The sequence below is a fragment of the Opisthocomus hoazin genome, chromosome 4 (assembly GCF_030867145.1).
Source record: "Opisthocomus hoazin isolate bOpiHoa1 chromosome 4, bOpiHoa1.hap1, whole genome shotgun sequence".
In the NCBI taxonomy this organism is placed as follows: domain Eukaryota; kingdom Metazoa; phylum Chordata; class Aves; order Opisthocomiformes; family Opisthocomidae; genus Opisthocomus; species Opisthocomus hoazin.
The window spans coordinates 92,808,061-92,825,698 of NC_134417.1; the positions used below are offsets into that span (position 1 = coordinate 92,808,061).

Genomic DNA, 17,638 nt, shown 5'->3' on the forward strand with positions numbered 1-17,638 from the left:
GAGCCAGCAGGCGATTTAATGCCGCAAGTCTGGACCCTACTGGGGATTAAATACCTTAAAGACAACGTACCTTCTTTACGCAAGGACAACGTGTTGTCTAGATGAAATGCAGAGGTGAAGGCAAGTGCATTTTACACTCCAGGAAAATGCACTCCACACCTTCGGTCACTTGGACAGGTATAATTTCTACCTGTAGAAAACACTCCTAAACTTTACTCTGCCTCAGGACTTTTACTCATAGCACATTACATTCAACAGTCTCTTCAACCTGCTACGGCTGATCTTACACTCCTCCTACGATACGTGTCTAAACACAAAACAGAGCCTCAGGATCAATGGGAGAACAACCAGCCAAAGAACTCTGATCACGAAACCCCAAAATAACCAGCGCATAGAGCAACGTACCTTGCATAAGGCGGCCAATTAAAATTCCCCCGTGGTAAAAGCTGCTGCAGCAGCTTCTCCGAGCTTCCGAGTCCTGAAATACTCGGTGCTCCCAGAGCCGCCGCTTTCCCCTCCCACCTCTCCCTCCCACGTCCAGCCACCTCGTTTGCTGAAACACAGATCTGGGCCTGTTCATTAGATGAGACACCCACAGAGCCCAGAGAGCCAGTTACGAAACCTGGGCAAATAGAGTTTCTAAAACAATTGCTTGTTATTTGCCTTTTTAAAAGGAGGAGAAACTTTGTGATCTGTGCTCCTGCAGCTCATGTGTTGGGGAAACTTAAAATACAGGAAGCTGAAAGGGAAAAGGAAAAGATGTGTTTTTCTTTGCACAGTGGCGTTCCCCGGCTCTAATTTCTTTTCACCTACAGTCCATTCCCACAGCAGTTTGCTAAATGCAGCTCCTGTGCTCTTTCTTCTTGTCCTGCCAGCCTCTCCCCTCGTGCGGATTCTGGGCTTGCTATAGCTCACAGACGGAAACCCTGGGAAACGGGACGTTTCCTGCTATTCAGAGCCAACTGCTGAGACCGTGTGACAGCCTGCACGTGATGCATGCAAAGCCTGTCCTATGCTACATCTCAGCCAACATAACTATTTCCCCCTCCTATTAAAGAAAACAAACCCCAAACCCCAAGTCCATCTATGAGGAGGACCCGGAGTCCTCCCCAGCCAATCTATTTGAGCTCAGCCACCACCGCATCTCCTAAAACATGAAAGCATTTTCCCCAATCGGTCCATAATTGCCGGAAATCCCCATAAATATTTTGTCAAAGCAGCAGCCACCACATCAGAAAAAGTAGATACGCTGCCCAACAAAAGCCCCATGCCCTCCCCTTCTGCTTCAGAGCACTAACAAAGCCCCATTCTTTCTCAGGCCCTCCAACATGTTACAACTCAGCAGCTCATCTCCTCCCCGGCTATATGGTTTCAAGGACTTTTACAAATTACTGGAACTTACTGCAGGCTGAGGGATCAGGAGAAGTCGGCTTCTATCCTGAGGATGCTCAGGGTGTAACAGGAGACAAGAAGTACCTCAATCACCTTTTGTTCGGAGAGGTTCTTCTATTGTGTTGACTTCCTTCCCACTTTCCCGGACTCCTGGGATCTTTTCAGAGCGGGATGTGCCCATAACTCACTGTTGGCCTCAGCACAATGGTTTACACCACATGGGCAGGCAGAGCAGCAACCCTCAGAGCAGCAGTCCTTGTACAGAGTGGGGAACAATACCAGGGAAGGATGCAGCTGGGGAATGGAAAGGATGAGTGAGCAGTGAGCTCACTGCTGGCCTCCTACCTGCTCTGCAAGCGGAGAAGTCAAAGAGCTGATGATCAGGACTCCAGCACAATTACAGACCTTTTTCTTCCAGTCCAAAATTTGGAATGAAAACAGATTTTCCACATCCTAAGGAAGAGCTCACCCACGAGGGAGTAGATAGCAGACAGGCACCTCAAGTCGTTTCAAAGTCTTTGTATAGGTACTTCAGCCCAGGAGGACTTTCCAGCCTCCAGACCGTATAAGGAAGCTGATTGCTCCATGGCAGAGCTCATGATAGTGCCTACCCTCCAGAAAGGGGAGATGGTTTCAGAGATCTCAGTGCTGAGCACAATGGTTTGGGGATCTTCAGCTCCCCCTGCAGCACTGCATGAAAGGCCCAGGAGCTCTGCTCTGCACCAAGGGAGATGGATAGTGGAGAGCCCACCTTACACCTAAGGTCTTCTGGTCCAACCCACTGAGCGCTTTAGAGTCAGCTTTGTGGCTTGTTTCTGTACAGTTTTGGTCAATTGACTTGTGCGTGCTTTGGATTTATGTTTATGCCCCATTGTTCTTTTGAACTCCAGTCTGGTAAAGCTGTGGTGAAAATGTGATGACACAGAAGGGTGTAATATTTTGGTTTGGGACACCTCTTTTGCTTCTGTTTCCTCAGCACAATTCCATTTCCAGTCATTCAGCTAGTTTTCCTGAAATTCTCAGAAGCTACACAAATGTCACTTTTATTCTGAGACCTCCAGTCTGCTTCTCAGCCTTAACCCCAGTGAGCAGCAGCAGAAACTCCAAGTTCTAGTGTTTACACCTCTGCATTTCAGCTCAAAGATATCCCTTCTGGATATGGATGCGGCACGTCATGGTCTATGCAACTCAGTTCTCAGTATGCTCCTGCTCATTTGCTGCTTTTCTTTTTCTCCCACTTCTCCCAAGCCCTCTTCAAGGCTTGCTCCTTAAGATGCCTCCAACAGCAGGCCACACAGCCAAGATTTTTCTTTATGTTCTGCTGAACAGCTTCACATTTCTGCTCCCTACATGCTGTCCTCAAGGGAGGTAAGACCTCCAGCTTCCAGACCAGGATATTTCCCACCATCAGCTAACCTGTCCACATTGCATGGACAACTCGGCTGATTGTGCAGCAGCTACTGGATTGTCCAGGTTACAGCATGAAGTGGTGTTGTTTTGCTTTAAAACGCCAGGCCAAAAGTTACAGTGATTTGTTCTACTTGAGCAACCACTGAGCCAGCCTAGAGACAGGACCCCTCTGACTCTCCTGCCTCCATGATGGGAGCCTTCTACAGGCTGTGGATATCTTGACATCCAGCCTTCAGGACCAGATTAGGTTTGGGCTGGAGATGGAGTGTGAGACACAGCGTGGTCCATCACCTATACTGTATAGACAGTATTTCTTATGATAAAGACTGAAGCAGGGTAAGTATCAATAGCACTCTGCTGTCCAGGACATTTCTGCAGTAGACAGGACAGTGATGAGGACACAGATATTTCAAGACCATCTAAGGCTGTGTATGAGACTTGCTTCTCATCTTGTAAATGTAATACTGCAATTGCTTCCCCATCCTTCTTTGATTCAGGTGGAAAAAATAAGGGAAAACGCATACCCAAAGACATACTTTGCAGATTGGCAAGTTTTTGTCCTTACCAACCTGAAGGCAAAATGTCCTTTTTTTGATCTTGGGAATCTGTTGGTTTCAAAACTTGAAGTAAAAGACAGTAGACCCAAGAGACTTTCAATTGTAAAAAGGAAAGAAAACAAAACAATAAATCAGGGACACACTGACAGATGGAGCTTTTCTCTTTAAAAAAAAGGCATCTATGCCTAGAGTTTGGTCAGAACTAAGCTTTTTCTACTGAGAGTTTTTATTAAATGAGCACAGTGGTTTTCCATGGAAGTCCTTAGAAACCTGCCCTATCATCTCTAGGTTTCTCTCCCATTATCTGACCAGATCGTTATTAATGAAATTGTTGCTGGCTGTCTGCAGCCACAGATCTTAAACACAGAGCACATGATATCATTTCTAGCCAGGAGCTTGGGGTATGCTACTAGCATTCATTTGTCTACAGAAAATAGTATCAAGTGGTTCAGGCTTAATATTTTGCTCTGCTGCTTGACCTCAGTTTTAAATCTTTGTTTCCTGTGCTTGCACGTGTCACTGTGGGGAATATGGTCTAAAGCTGGGTTTAACACCGTCACTAGAAACATCCACTCAAGGGATCGGGGAGACGTAGTTGCAGTGCAGAGAAACATTCAGACATGGTGTCTCCAAGAGGTCTGCCCTTAAATAAACATCACAGCAAATTGGCATTCAACCACCTATGGCAATTAAAAGCATTTTGCCCTCTAGAAATACCAAACTAGGTTTGATCAAGAAAACTGTAGGAGAAGGAGTTCACCTTGCTCTTCCCACTTAGAGTTTTTAGCCATGAGAACAGGATCCTCCACAAATCTCACTCCAATTTGTACCTTGTGAGGAAATGCCTCCTTTCGTAAAATCATAGAATTATTTGGGTTGAAAGGGATCTTTGAAGATCACTTAGTCCAACCCCCCACCACAAGCAGGGACATCTTTTGCTAGATTAGGTTGCACAAAGCCCCACCCGATCTGACTTTGAACAGTTCCAGTGATCACAGAATCACAGAATGTTAGGGGTTGGAAGGGACCTCTGGGGATCCCCCAGTCCAACCCCCTGCCGAATCAGGGTCACCCAGAGCAGGCTGCACAGGACCTTGTCCAGGCGTGTCTTGAATATCTCTAGAAAAGGAGACAACTTCTCTGGGCAACCTGTTCCAGTGCCTCACCACCCTCATAATTTCCTCCAAATACACCTTCCCTGAAACAAGTTGTCTTTTCCATCAGGGAGTTTTTGTTTTGGTTTGTTTTTTTAACCAAAGTCTATTTATAGTCTAGGTTCCTCTGCTGAAACTAGGTCCCAGGCAAGCTCTTGAGTTCTGGGGCCAGTGATGCTGAGTCAGCTCTGTTGGCCAACACATTTTTCTGTCACCAGGGCAATACCACCCCTTGTTACAAGAACCAACTATTCTGGAAATAGCTGCTTTATGACTCACTCACTATAAAGAATATGCTTGACTATATCACCTCTGATGTGGGGTTGCTGAAGCATGCCCCAGAGTAGCAGCAAACATTGCCACAGCATCACTCAGTGAAACCTCAGCTCCTGCTTACCCCTGGGTAGAGGCTGTTTGAAGATATGAGAAAAACAAGCTACTTGTTTCCCCCAACAAAAGATAGTTCCTCCTATCATAAATCCCAGTGTCAAATACCTTTCTTTTCCTTCCATAAAGCTACTTTGAAAATCACCAGCTTCATTTATGCCTCAAGACATCCCAAGAGTTCCAGATGCACATCAGTGTCAAGTAAGAGGACTGAGTTGGGAGATGGAGGAGGCAATGCAAAATGCAAATCTAAGATGGCACCAGGCCCATCATCCCAGGTAGCACCAACTCAATGTTTCTGCTGCCTTGCTACAGGCATACCAGAGGACTATCTGAGGCTTTGGCAAGGAGCAAGGCAGTCACAGCTGGTGGGACCTCATTGTGGATCTGTTATGCTTTAGCCAGCTAAGGATCTGACACAGCTCCCACCTCAGACAGGAGCAGCAAGCTGGAGTACTCAAATTCACTCATCCAGGGAACTCAACACAGAGGTGCATGTCTGATCCAAGCACTTAATCTCTAAGTCATGTGTCTTGCAAGCCCAGAAGCATGGTATTTGTGCATGCCATTGGGAAACTATGCATGGAAACAAGGGACAAGTGTGCAATTATTCATATCTCATGCAAAAGAAGTTTCACAAGCTTGTTGATAATCAAACTTGTCCTGGTTCTTTTCACTGAGGCAACACAAGCCTTTTCCGTAAAGGGTAAGAGAGGCATGTAAGGCAGGACTGATTAGAAAACAAGGAACAAGAAACTGGGATCAACAATGGGTACAGACGTACTCTCCACATCTGAGCAACCATTCAGCAGTAAACCAGTATAGAAAATGAACACTTTTAGAAGTTCTCCAGACTCATATCAGGATGCACAGAAGAATTCAGGTAACACGCACTGCAAACAGTCACATGTCTGCATCTGTATTCCGGCCCATGAGAGACAGAGATGACAATCAGACAAAACCAGGGATAGATTGAAACACAAGACTGGCCAGGAGCAGGACAGAAACAGAACAAGCGTAAGGAGAGAAGGCATGAAAAATATATCGATATGTATTCGACATCTTTACTTACCACATTCATTTCCTTGTGTAGGAAAGCCTCATGCAAAGTTAAGAGACAGACTCTACCTACAACCTCCAGTCTCAGTGTCTGCTAGACAGAGAGCTCAGATGCAAACCAAACGTCACAGTACTCATCCCACACAGAGTCTCAGCCTGAAGAGTCAAGAGTTAATCCCTGGAAGTGTGCACAGTCTAGACATTTCAGCATTAGTTCAGCAGCCTGATGACCTAAATACCATTTCCCTAGCGGTTTACATGACCTTCAGCAAGTCCACGCCACCTGTGCTGTCCTCTGTTAAGAGAACAGTTGGTCCTGGTACTGCCTCTAATTACATGTCCGCTCAGTGCTGGGTCTATGGCAAACCCAGTTCTTAGCATCAGCGTTGCCAAAGGTCCACTACAGCAGGGACTTACTACAACTTCTGTAATTCGTAGAAGTGTAAGGTTATGCAAAAGACATTGACAAGGCCCTGGAGAGACAGTAGCTGTTGGCTGATGGCCTTCACCAAATGGCACCTGATTCTGTTTAGACTAAGGAAGAGATGGAAAGCGTCAAAACCAAATAGGAGCACACTGGCCATCAGCATAAGGCACAAAACACTGGTTATGATCCAAGGACCAAAGAGTACCCAAGAGTAACACATCTCCTTGTGCCTGTTAGTCAAGCTGTACCAGTTCCTTAGCCTATTGGATAAAGTCCAGCTGCAACGAGGTGGTGCTGAAACTGTGTATCATGAGCTGCACCAACTGGTCTCATCCTCCCCTCATCCCACACAGCTCAGATTAGGCTGTCAAGGCAGGAGAACTAGATGGTCATGATGGGGGTGGTCACCATTTCAAGGTGTACCCCCTTCCGTGGAACCTGTGGTACTTGCCTCTGTCTTGAGGAAAGAGGAGCCAGTCAGGATGCCCTTCCATCTGGCCATAGTTGCCATCCAAATGTCAGGGTGCTACATTGCTCTCAGAGCTTTGGAAGGCCTGGATAGTTTACAAACACTTTGGAAAGACATCAAGCACCTCCACAATGACACCCAGCCCCCATCAAATCCAAAGACACAAGCTCACTTGAGACACCATACCACATGGCGTTACATGATTAACATGCTTACTGCTCAGTAAAACAATTCTAATTCTTACTCCACTAAACAAAACAGATAGAAATACCAGTCCTTAGAGCAGCTACCTTCAACAATGACAGCTGACCAGTCCAAGAGAGGCATAAGGACTCTGTTTGAGGATTACTTTTCTGTGACATCACACACAGAAACAAGGAAGCCTTTTTTAAATAAACTCATGATGCCCACAATTACAAGAATGAAATGTGACTCATGATTCCACACTCCGTGGTAGTTTGTCTAACTAAAGGCCTTGCTAAAGAGGACAACAAACACTAGCCTCTGGCAGTCAGCCCTAATTCCATAGGAGCTGCTATACATGCAGGTAGCCAGAAAACAGGCAAACAGACAAAAATCCTCCCCACTTTCCTACGTCAGCATGAAGCTGTCGTCTTTCAGCTCAGAACAACTTCTTCCTCTCTGCAAAGCTATCTGTAGCCGTGAGCCTTTCCATAGTTAGTTGGATGGGTAAGTTTCTAGAAAGCTGTGTAATAAAGAAAAAGTATCGTATTGCTCTTTCATTGTAGCAGAATGATTACAACCCTCCCAGCTCTGAATATGACACAAAAATTTGTCCGAGTTGGAGCAGGGAGAAAGATGAGGAGCTACTGCAGAGAGTCCAGCGCAGGGCTATGAGGATGAGGAGGGCACTGGAGCATATCTCCTAGGAGGAGAGGCTGAGGGAGCTGGGCTTGTTCAGCCTGAAGAAGAGAAGGCTGAGAGGGGACCTAATAAATGCTCATAAATATCTGCAGGGTGGGTGTCAGGAGGATGGGGCCAAGCTCTTTCCAGTGGTGCCCAGTGACAGGACAAGGGGCAACCGGCACAAACTGAAGCAGAGGAAGATCCACCTGAACATGAGGAAGAACTTCTTCGCTCTGAGGGTGACAGAGCCCTGGCCCAGGCTGCCCAGGGAGGTTGTGGAGTCTCCTTCTCTGGAGATATTCAAGACCCGCCTGCACAAGTTCCTGTGCAGCCTGCTGTAGGTGACCCTGCTTCGGCAGGTGGGTTGGACTAGACAACCCACAGAGGTCTCTTCCAACCCCTACCATTCTGTGGTTCTGTGATTCAGAGAAGTGGTACAAATGAGTTAAGCAAGTACTTAATTGCATGAGGTTTTTGGGATGCAGAATAGCCCAGCTGGGGAACCGCACAGAGTGCTTGACTGCAGGAGGACAGTCACTTTTACCAGGGCTCTTCCAAACACTCTGAGCAGGGTGGCACAACACCAGCTGCAATTCTAGGGCCTTCTTCCCACTCCTTGGCAAGCTTCATCAGATGCATCCAGTCAGTGGATCAGAGCATTTTGATAGCCAGAGGCATCTGTCATATGGAGACAAGAAAGAGAAGCAAGGGTGCAGAGCTGCAGATAGACGAGAGACTCACTGAAAGAAAAAGGAGAGCAGAAATCAACTAGATTTTCTTTCTTAATGTGCGAGACATTTCTCTGTGGCCAAGACCATTTCCTCCCCCATCACCCAGATGAGTTTTATGGGTACCTCCCAAGAAAGCCACCATTTCATTTGAGAGGGCTGGGAAGGGCTCTTCTCAAAGACAGGTAGCATGGGAGCAGATGACGAGGGTCAGCCAGCACATGAGGAACTCTGAAGAGCAGAGAAGGTCCTGGCATGGTCTTCCCCCTCTTCCTATCCTTCCCAGTTCCCAGCCCCCAAATTGAGATAACAGCATAGATGAGACAACACGCAAGCAACCCATCTTTGCTCCAAGAGCAATGATCAGTCATTGCATCACTGTCTCTGGAAACAGAATAAACAAGGAGGATGTGACCTTGCTGCTATGGCCACATTAGATTGGTAGCCCTCTCCTTGCCTTTGAGCGACCTTCCCGCGGCACCACATTGGCCGTATCCAACTTCTCCCTTCAGCAGCTATATGGGGACAGCAAAGCCCTGTCCCACTGGGCTGGAAGCCAACTGCAAGCGTGAGGCACATCAGCTACATGACAAGTCCAACCGCCTGGAGACATGGTGCCGGAGAAACAAAGGCACCTTGTCCCACAGCATTGCAGTGAATCGCACCCTTACATCCCGCTGCCGCAGCACACGCCCTGTCAGCACCTGGAAGGATTTTGTGAATGTTTGCCTCGACTCAGCCAAGAAATGAGCAACATTTCTTTTTTACAGAGGCAGAGATTGCAGGATTTTGACGAATTCACAGCCTCCCCAAACTGTCTTGCCTCTTGAACATGGATGCATCCTTTCCTAACCCTACAAAATACCCAAGCAATAAACTTTGGAGAGAGACACCGTCATGCACTGAACATCACCCCGTTTCCCAAAGCTGTAACCCTCTGATCTTCATCATGGCACAGAGCCAAATCTTTTGCAGCAGGACCACAATCTCCTACGAGACCCCTTCAACAGCAGTTCAGAAGCATCTCCCGGCAGCCAAACACCACCTGAGCAAAAAGCCTGTCTTACCGTGGGCTGAGCTGTCAGCCAGGATGTGTAGCCATGTGAATGGGAAGAGGAGCTAGTGATAAAAGCTGACTGCTCTAACTTTTCATCTGCTTTATTTACTAACTTTAAGGAGAGGGAAAAAAAAGAGGGGGAGGGGGCAGAGAAAAAAAAAAAGAAAAACCAAGGGAGTAATGTTCCTCTCCCAAGGTGCACTGCAAAACATTCTTGGTAGACATGGAAACCCCTGGCAGGCTGCCATCGCTTGGCCAGTCTCCACATTAAATTTCAGCGAGCAACTCAACACTTGAATGGCTTTTAGAGAATTTAAAGGGAAACGGCAGCCACAAATAGGTGATGCAGCTGCCACTCCCTGTAGGCAAGCATTAAGGGTGTTCCTGAGTTTGCCTTTAGCTCTGCGGGAAAGCTTGTCATGGTCCTGCAGTGCACAGGGCAGGCAAGTTATGACGGAGCCAGCCGAAAAGAAATGCAGCTCCACACTTCTGCAAAGGAGGTTTCCCAGCCACAGTCTGCAGGGACTCAAGGCAACCTTCAGATAGCTAAAGGGGAGCTGTGAAGGCTAACAGAAAAAAATTTCACTGTGCTCTGGGGCTTAAACTGCAGCCAAAGGTATTTAAGAAGATCCATTCTTCCCTTCTTCTGGCTTCTTCTCTCTCTTGGCTCCCATCTCTGCTCCTCTGCCCTGGGGCTGCCTCCTCTTTGCTCATGGTTAAGCTGAAGAGCGATGGGGAACTGGGAGCCTGGTATCCCTGGAAATCTCCAAACACCCACGAGAGCAGGCAAGCACATGGGCTTGGGATCTCGCTGCTCTGGGGAAAGGGCAAGGAAGGCAGAGAAAGCCTAGCAGTGATCGCTGCAGGGCATGTGGTCTCTGGGGGTGGTTGGACAGAGATGATCCCACAGTTTGGCACGAATGGAGACCTTCCATCTTCCCCAAAATTTGTTATTCCCACTCACTCAGGAACATGCGTTCTGCATGACAAAGGGTTATTTCTCTCTAAACAGAGTAACAACACTGCAACTCTGCACAGTGCCCATCACTGCAGCTTCAAGGTGCTTTGAAGCACGTGGAGGAAAGGAACCAATGTGCACCCAGGAGAACGAGCAGCGCAAGAGAGTCGTAACATGCACTAAAGTTACCCATCGGGACAGTCTCGGATTTCCATCGATAGCACCTGCAAATGGTTTTATAACACATAAGTGAGCACACGCACACGCAGGGCACACAACCTCTCTTCAGGAGCCTTCTCACAAAATAATTTGCATTAGAAATCTCTGTTAAGAAATCCCAGCTGCTTGGCAGATATCAATATCAATGAAGCAAGGACACTCACTTCTCTGCTCTCTTCTTATGAGCTCAGTACATTTCCAGGATGACCAGATCTTGAGACCCTGCAGTTCTTCGTCCATTTGCCCATCATCCCAAATGCAGGCAGACAGCAAGGAAGCCCCAGGGTGGGGAAGAAGACGAGGCAGGCAAGAGCCACATCCCCTTTCAGTGGTTTGACCCCTGCGTCTCTTGCTGCCGTGCTGAGCAAGCTCACACAGTTCACGACTGCGATGTTCTCCTAAACGGCGTTGTTGTGCTTTTGCGTAGTGACAACGCCAGCACCACCGTGATTGGCGAGGTGACATGTTTAGCAAGAGCCGCGTTTCATTTGTTTCCCAAGAGGATGCAAAAGGCACAAGCTATAAATAGGAAGCTGACAAGTGTTAAACTTCTGTTAAACCTGTGGTTTCACGAAGAGGTTGGTGGTCATCCACTAATCGGTGAGTACATAACAGCATATGCAATGTGGGCTGTGAGTAACCTTATCCGACGAGGGGTCATTGCTGGTAGGGCTGTATATGGGCAAAGACAACCATTTCCCCCATCTCTGCAAAGCCCACTTCCTCACTGTTTCTAAATTCAGAAGTTTTGCAACACTTTTTTCTCTCATTACAAAATATCCAGCTCGAGGTGTCAGATCATCACATTAGAAGTAGATGCTTGCAAATAAGGAGTTTGTCTGCGTTGTCATGAAAGAAAATTAAAAATAAAATCAATAAATAAAATTAAAAAGAGCTCTGAAATCTCAAAGGAATAGAAGGTCAAAATGAAATCTTGTAATTTAAAATCTCAGCAGGAGATTCTGCTCTGACCTACTCCAAGTATTTTCAGATTGTCCAAAGGAAAGAAACTAAAATGAAGTTACAAAGTGCTGAAATGTCGTGAGTCTGCAGAAATCTGCATATTCTTTTTTCCCCCTGAAAACTAAAGAAGGCACTCTGCTTCAGTGACCCATATATAGAATAAGAATTCTGGAGGTTGGAAGAAAGGAAAAGCTCAAGTCTGTTTGTGCTATTTTTACATAGCTCTTGGCACAAATGTTTTCCAGCAGTGGTTTGATGCCACAGCAGGCTTGGTTCATGAGCACATAGAGAGGAGATAACTCATGGAATCATGGAATGATTCGGGTTGGAACGGATCTTTAGAGGTCATCTAGCCCAACCCTCTGCAGTGAGCAAGGACATTTTCAACTAGACCAGGTTGCTCAGAGCACCATCCAGCCTAACCTTGAACATTTTCTAAGGATAGAGCCTCCACTACCTCTCTGGGCAACCCATTCCAGTCTTTCACCACCCTCATTGTAGAGAATTTCTTCCTCATATGCAGTCTAAATCTACCCTCCCTTAGTTTAAACCATTACTCTTTGTCCTGTCACAGCAGCCCTTGCTAAAAAGATTGTCCCCATCTTTGCTATATGCCCCCTTTAAGTGCACAAAGGCCTCAGTAAGGTCTCCCCACAAGTTAGTCACAGTCCAACTTGCTCAGCGCATTAAAAAACAAAACACCAAACACCCTCATCTCTTGAGAATCTGCAAATAAAAGGACGAGAGCAGTGTTGAACTCAGCCCAGCTCATGGACAAGGCACAAGTAACAAATTGCACTCTGGAAACAACAACCCAGAGGCTTAGGGAGCTCATACCGAGCTTGACAGCACAGCAGGTGCATTTCCACAAGCTCCTCTTAAGTACACTAGTACTAGTGCTCCTGCACCTGGGGAGGAACAACCCCACCCACCAGTGCAGGCTTGGGGTGGACCTGCTGGAGAGCAGGTTTGCAGAGAGGGATCTGGGTGTCCTGGTGGACGACAAGTTGACCATGAGCCAGCACTGTGCCCTGGCTGCCAAGAAGGCCAATGGCATCCTGGGGTGCATTAAGAAGACTGTGGTGAGCAGGTTGAGGGAACTTCTCCTTCCCCTCTACTCTGCCCTTGTGAGGCCTCATCTGGAGTACTGTGTCCAGTTCTGGGCTCCCCAGTTCAAGAAAGATGAGGAGCTACTGGAGAGAGCCCAGCGCAGGGCTACGAGGATGAGGAGGGGACTGGAGCATCTCTCCTAGGACGAAAGGCTGAGGGAGCTGGGCTTGTTCAGCCCGGAGAAGAGAAGGCTGAGAGGGGACCTAATAAATGCTCGTAAATATCTGAAGGGTGGGGGTCAGGAAGGTGGGGCCAGACTCTTTCCAGTGGTGCCCAGCGACAGGACAAGGGGCAACGGGCACAATCTGAAGCACAGGAAGTTCCAGCTGAACACAAGGAAGAACTTCTTCACTCTGAGGGTGACAGAGCCCCGGCCCAGGCTGCCCATAGGGGCTGTGGAGTATCCTTTCTGGAGATATTCAAGACCTGCCTGCACAAGGTCCTGTGCAGCCTGCTGTAGGTGACCCTGCTTTGGCAGGGGGGGTTGGACTGGGTGACCCACAGAGGTCCCTTCCAACGCCTGCCATTCTGTGATTCTGTTTTCTAAAAGAAAGCAGTCCCATAAGCAGCAGGACTGACAGCCCAGTCAGCTCTGGATTTATGCCCTGTGGTTGCATTCGCTGGTGTCTAGCAGGATGGAGGCACAAACCGAAGCTCCCCATGGTTCAACTGGTCATAGCATCTCTACCCAGCCTGGATCCTCTAGTGTCCAGCAAGAGTTATCCACATGCTATCCTTCCTTCCATGGGGACTGCAACTGATTACTTGTTTTACCCAAGACACACATTTTTTGAAAAATGAAACACACAGAAACTCAGTATCTCCCAGACCTTTATCCCGTGGCCAATTTCATCTGAGTTAAGACAGCAGCAAAGTTCTAGAAGTCCAGAGGAGGGAAGGTAGGGTGCTGGGAGGAGGAGAGGGGCGAGCAGAGTATTATGGTCCAAAAGCCCCATTTCCTTAAGAAATCCAACTGAAAAACATGAAAACCAGTGTCGTGAACCACTGCTTAGGATCTCAGAGCTCCAGACAGGATTTTAGTCCGGAAAAGGAGGGCCAAGCTGCACAACTTCTGAGGTTTATGTGTAATTCCCTGCCTCGATGCTGCCACCGTCTGCCATCTGCTGAGGAGACCTCATAACACAGCATCCTGTGCTCGCTCCCTTTCCACCCCACCCAACACTTACACCGATTTTCCAAGCAGACGGTTTCCCATCATCTCATGCATCGGAACACAGCAGCTAACGGTCACCGAGTGAACCTGCAGCAAGCAGAAACGCAGCAGAGAACCGAACGGCTGCTTTTTCTCTGAAGCAATGGACGTGTTGGCATCATTCCGCCCTCCTCTGATCTTCACAATCTAATCAGTAATGCAAACTTTAAAGCTGGCCTGCCCTATCTGAGCTTGTAAAATATTAATTTGCTGCGGAGCTACTTTTCCTGAAGTTGTGCTTAGTTCTCTAAAAGTGCAAGAACACCATAGCAGAAGTGAGTAGATCCTCCCAGATCTCACTGCTTGTTTTCTTGCCTAAAATCCCAGGCTTCTCACAGTAAAAAATATTACAAGAAAGTAGGAGTATGGGAGAATATAGTAAACCTGGCTCATCCAGTCGCTCTCCCCCTGACTCTCTTTTTCACTCTGTGGCCAAGGGATTTGTTTGCTCCTCGGTGGAAGGACAGTCCAGCTGAGAGTGCCAGGCTCCCTCAAACCCCTCAAGCTGTGTTTTCCCTGCCCATCTGATTCAGAGAATTTTCCTGAGCCCCTTGAGCAGAGCTGAGCCAGAGATGGTGGCCCTGCAGTTTCAGCTACTACAGCCTGCTATGCACATGCTCTTCCCAGTTGCCTCCAGCTGCCTTCAGAGACCAAGGCCGTGTGAAGTTGTAGTCTGTAGCAACACATCCACAGAATCATTCAGGGATGAAAGATGCTTTTAAAATCACAAGATGACAAATACTCATCTCTAGTTGTGCTGGACTCTGCTAGCATAGGGGCACAGGGTAGCGATGATTCTGATGATGCATCAGCTTGGCTTACAGCCCTTTTTCATTAGGGGAAGAGAATTCTCTCAACAGGCCAGGAGAAAAACAAGAGCAAGAGAGCTGGAATCAGTCAGGCAGCTGTAAAAAAAAAAAAAAAAAAAAGGCAACAAAAAAAAAAAACAACCAAGCAAAGCCAGGGTCTTAATGAGTAAATCGCCTTCCTCTGGGGCAGCGGCAAGAGCTGTGAGCACTACTTTGCTCCCTGCATCCCCCCCCCTTCACGAAGCCTGGCTTGAGGAGCAGCAGAGCACTCTGTAAGCGACACCAGTCTAATTAATTAATGATTCCCCGGTGTCAGCTCTGTGACTGCTGGGTTAGAAAGCAAGGCAGTAAAGACGGGCCAGGACACCACGCTACCGCTTCTGGTAAATGCTGAACACTGCTGAGAGCTGGCTGGGTTATTCATAACCCCCCCCCCTGCTTTGGGCTACAGTGCACAAGTCAGAGAAGAGAAGATGGCGTGGGATCCACCCTTGCAGCATCCTCTCTCCTGGGTGAGGTCCTCCTCCCTCTTCTTGTCCTGCTCGAGAGCTGCCATGGCACAGTTAATCGAGGTAAGGAGCAACTTGCTTTACAGAGTGGGGGGGTCGGGGGTGTCCAGAAATCATGGGTTTTTCCATGCATGTTACTCAAGGAGGACAGGTAGGGCAGGGGGGAATTTAAGGTGGCTCCAAGGAGTCAGGGGCTTCTTTGGGAGATGCTTGCTGCTTTCTGCAGGCCCAGCACTAGAAGAAAGGTGCTGTTAAGATGGCAATAGTTGCTGCTGAGGACAGTCAGCATGTAAGGGCTGCTTTAAGCCCCAAAGAGGGCTTGGAACAGTGCAAAGGGCCCAGGTCACAGCACATCATTTTCTAGCCCAGTACTGTGTGCCCAAGAAGTGCCCCACATCAGAGGCTCAGGGAAAGAAGAGCAGGAGCAGGCATGACCCCGGTGAGCCTGTCCCTGGATGTACCTGCCCAAGTTAAACGTTTGGGCTGCATTTTTCTTTCTTTTCCTACCCCTCATTTTGTCTAGTTCAGCCAAAATATTAACTTTTGAGGTGATGTTCCTCACCTACAGCTCAGTTTCAGAGCTTTCGCCTGAGGATGACTACACGTTCCCATAGCCTCAGCTCCCTGCACCAAGGGTGGGATGAAACAGGAGGGAAGAGCAGCTTCACCACTCAGGACTATGCCCTGGCAGTGGTTAAAACTTACTGCCAGCAGTTTCAGAAGTGAGAATCCCGCCTGGAAGGACATCCCCCCAAAATTGCAGCTGCCAAAAATTTTGCAGCCCAGCCATTTTCAACATTTTCATCACTTTTCCCAAGGCCTGAGCCATGCTAGAGGCGGCTGCTGTATCGGTCCGGGGTCAGAGCCCCAGTGCTGTGGTGCCGATAAGCAGCGTGCTCTTGCAGCAGAGCTTGCTTTGCTCAGATTTCTGGGTTTAGCTACACTGCTCAAAATGCATCTGTGTAGGCATAGCTTTGATGGGCTAGCATAAGAAAAGATTTTTTCAACATTTTAAAAGTTCGCATCCCTGGGTGCCCTGCCTCTCACCTGGCTTCACATCAAGCCAGGTCTGTTCGCTGCAGCGTTTGGGCTGCAGATTTTAGCAGTTCATCACCAGCATATCAGAGACAACAACAACTGTGCTGAGTTCGTATCCCCACCCCATGGCCCATCTTCTTCCCCGATGCTCTGTTTTTTTTATCTCATTTTAAAGTTACTTAATTCAGGATTTTCAAACGGATCTACCAAGTGGTCCCCATCTGACCATGATATAACATCCCCAGCAAGGCAAACGGGAACATAAAGCTCCTTTACAAACTCACACACTCTGCTGTAGGCATTTTGTCACGTTTTTCCAAGCTGTTTGGCCTACAGCAGCTCTCAAGGTGACAAGCGAGGCAGAACTTTCTCTTACAGTGCACAATTCACAAAGCACGCTTCGCTGGAGCCAGGGAGACATGCAGACGCAGCGTCCACCACCCCCCCAAGGAAGATGTTCCCTTTCATTATGTTCCACAGACACGCGCTTTACAGGAATTGTCCTCATGCAAAATCAAAATGAAAATAAATGGCAAAACCATGAAAATTGTTATAAAACAGGTGTAATTTTATGGTCTGCCTTACGTATACCAGACTTTCTTGAAAACTCCTCTACTTCTTATAACACATCAAAAGGAGAAAATCTCATCTGGAAATGCAAGCTGCGTGGCAGGTTAACTACCAGTTATCCAAAAATGAGATTAGAAGAACAGTCAGTTTCTGTATTTCTAAAAGCAGATGAATTACAGGCTGCTCCAAAGCTCTGCAAGGACTTTTTACTTCAAATAATTATACAATGTAGTTATTCTGAATAATTCAATTTATGCTAAGCCAGCCCACCTAAGCTAATACAGAGAATGTCAAAGGGACTGGACATCAGAGCATTTCAGTGAGCTCAAAAAGCAAAACAAAACAAAAAAAACACCAAAAACCCACCCAAAAATGCAGTAAAGACAAGATACAAGAAGATGTTCTTGTTTAATGGTGTTCAAGTGTTTTCAAATGTGCAGATTCATGCACACTTTCTACTTGTGAGCAAAGAGGCAATAAAAGCCTCTCAATATTGAATCTAATTGCATTGACAAAAGGCTTGCCTCTTTCATAGGCCTTTTAGAAGAATTCTCTGTCCCTCAAGTGGAAAATTAACTGTTTAAGGATTAGCAAGCTACCCTGGCACTGGGGAGATTTGGAATCAGCTTCATGGGCTGCCCTGGACACTGCCCCATTCAGTGCACCAGGAGCCCTCCAGTAAGGTGCATTGCAGATAGACCTCCAGCACCTCACACAGTGCTACAGACTCTTCCCCAGGAGC

General features: G+C 47.5%; 1 protein-coding gene across 2 annotated transcripts in view; it reads right to left on the bottom strand.

Moving 5' to 3' along the window:
* ALS2CL (ALS2 C-terminal like) overlaps positions 1 to 1,418 on the bottom strand; it is a 44,043-nt gene extending 42,625 nt beyond the window's left edge. Inside the window, exon 1 of one of the 2 annotated variants that reach the window (XM_075419954.1) lies at positions 1,403 to 1,418. The gene's annotated coding sequence lies outside the window, so the exon portion shown is untranslated. Of the gene's footprint in view, positions 1 to 405; positions 476 to 1,402 lie in introns of those variants that run through there. The other variant, XM_075419953.1, reaches the window with a different exon arrangement.
* Between the last annotated feature and the right edge of the window lie 16,220 nt (positions 1,419 to 17,638).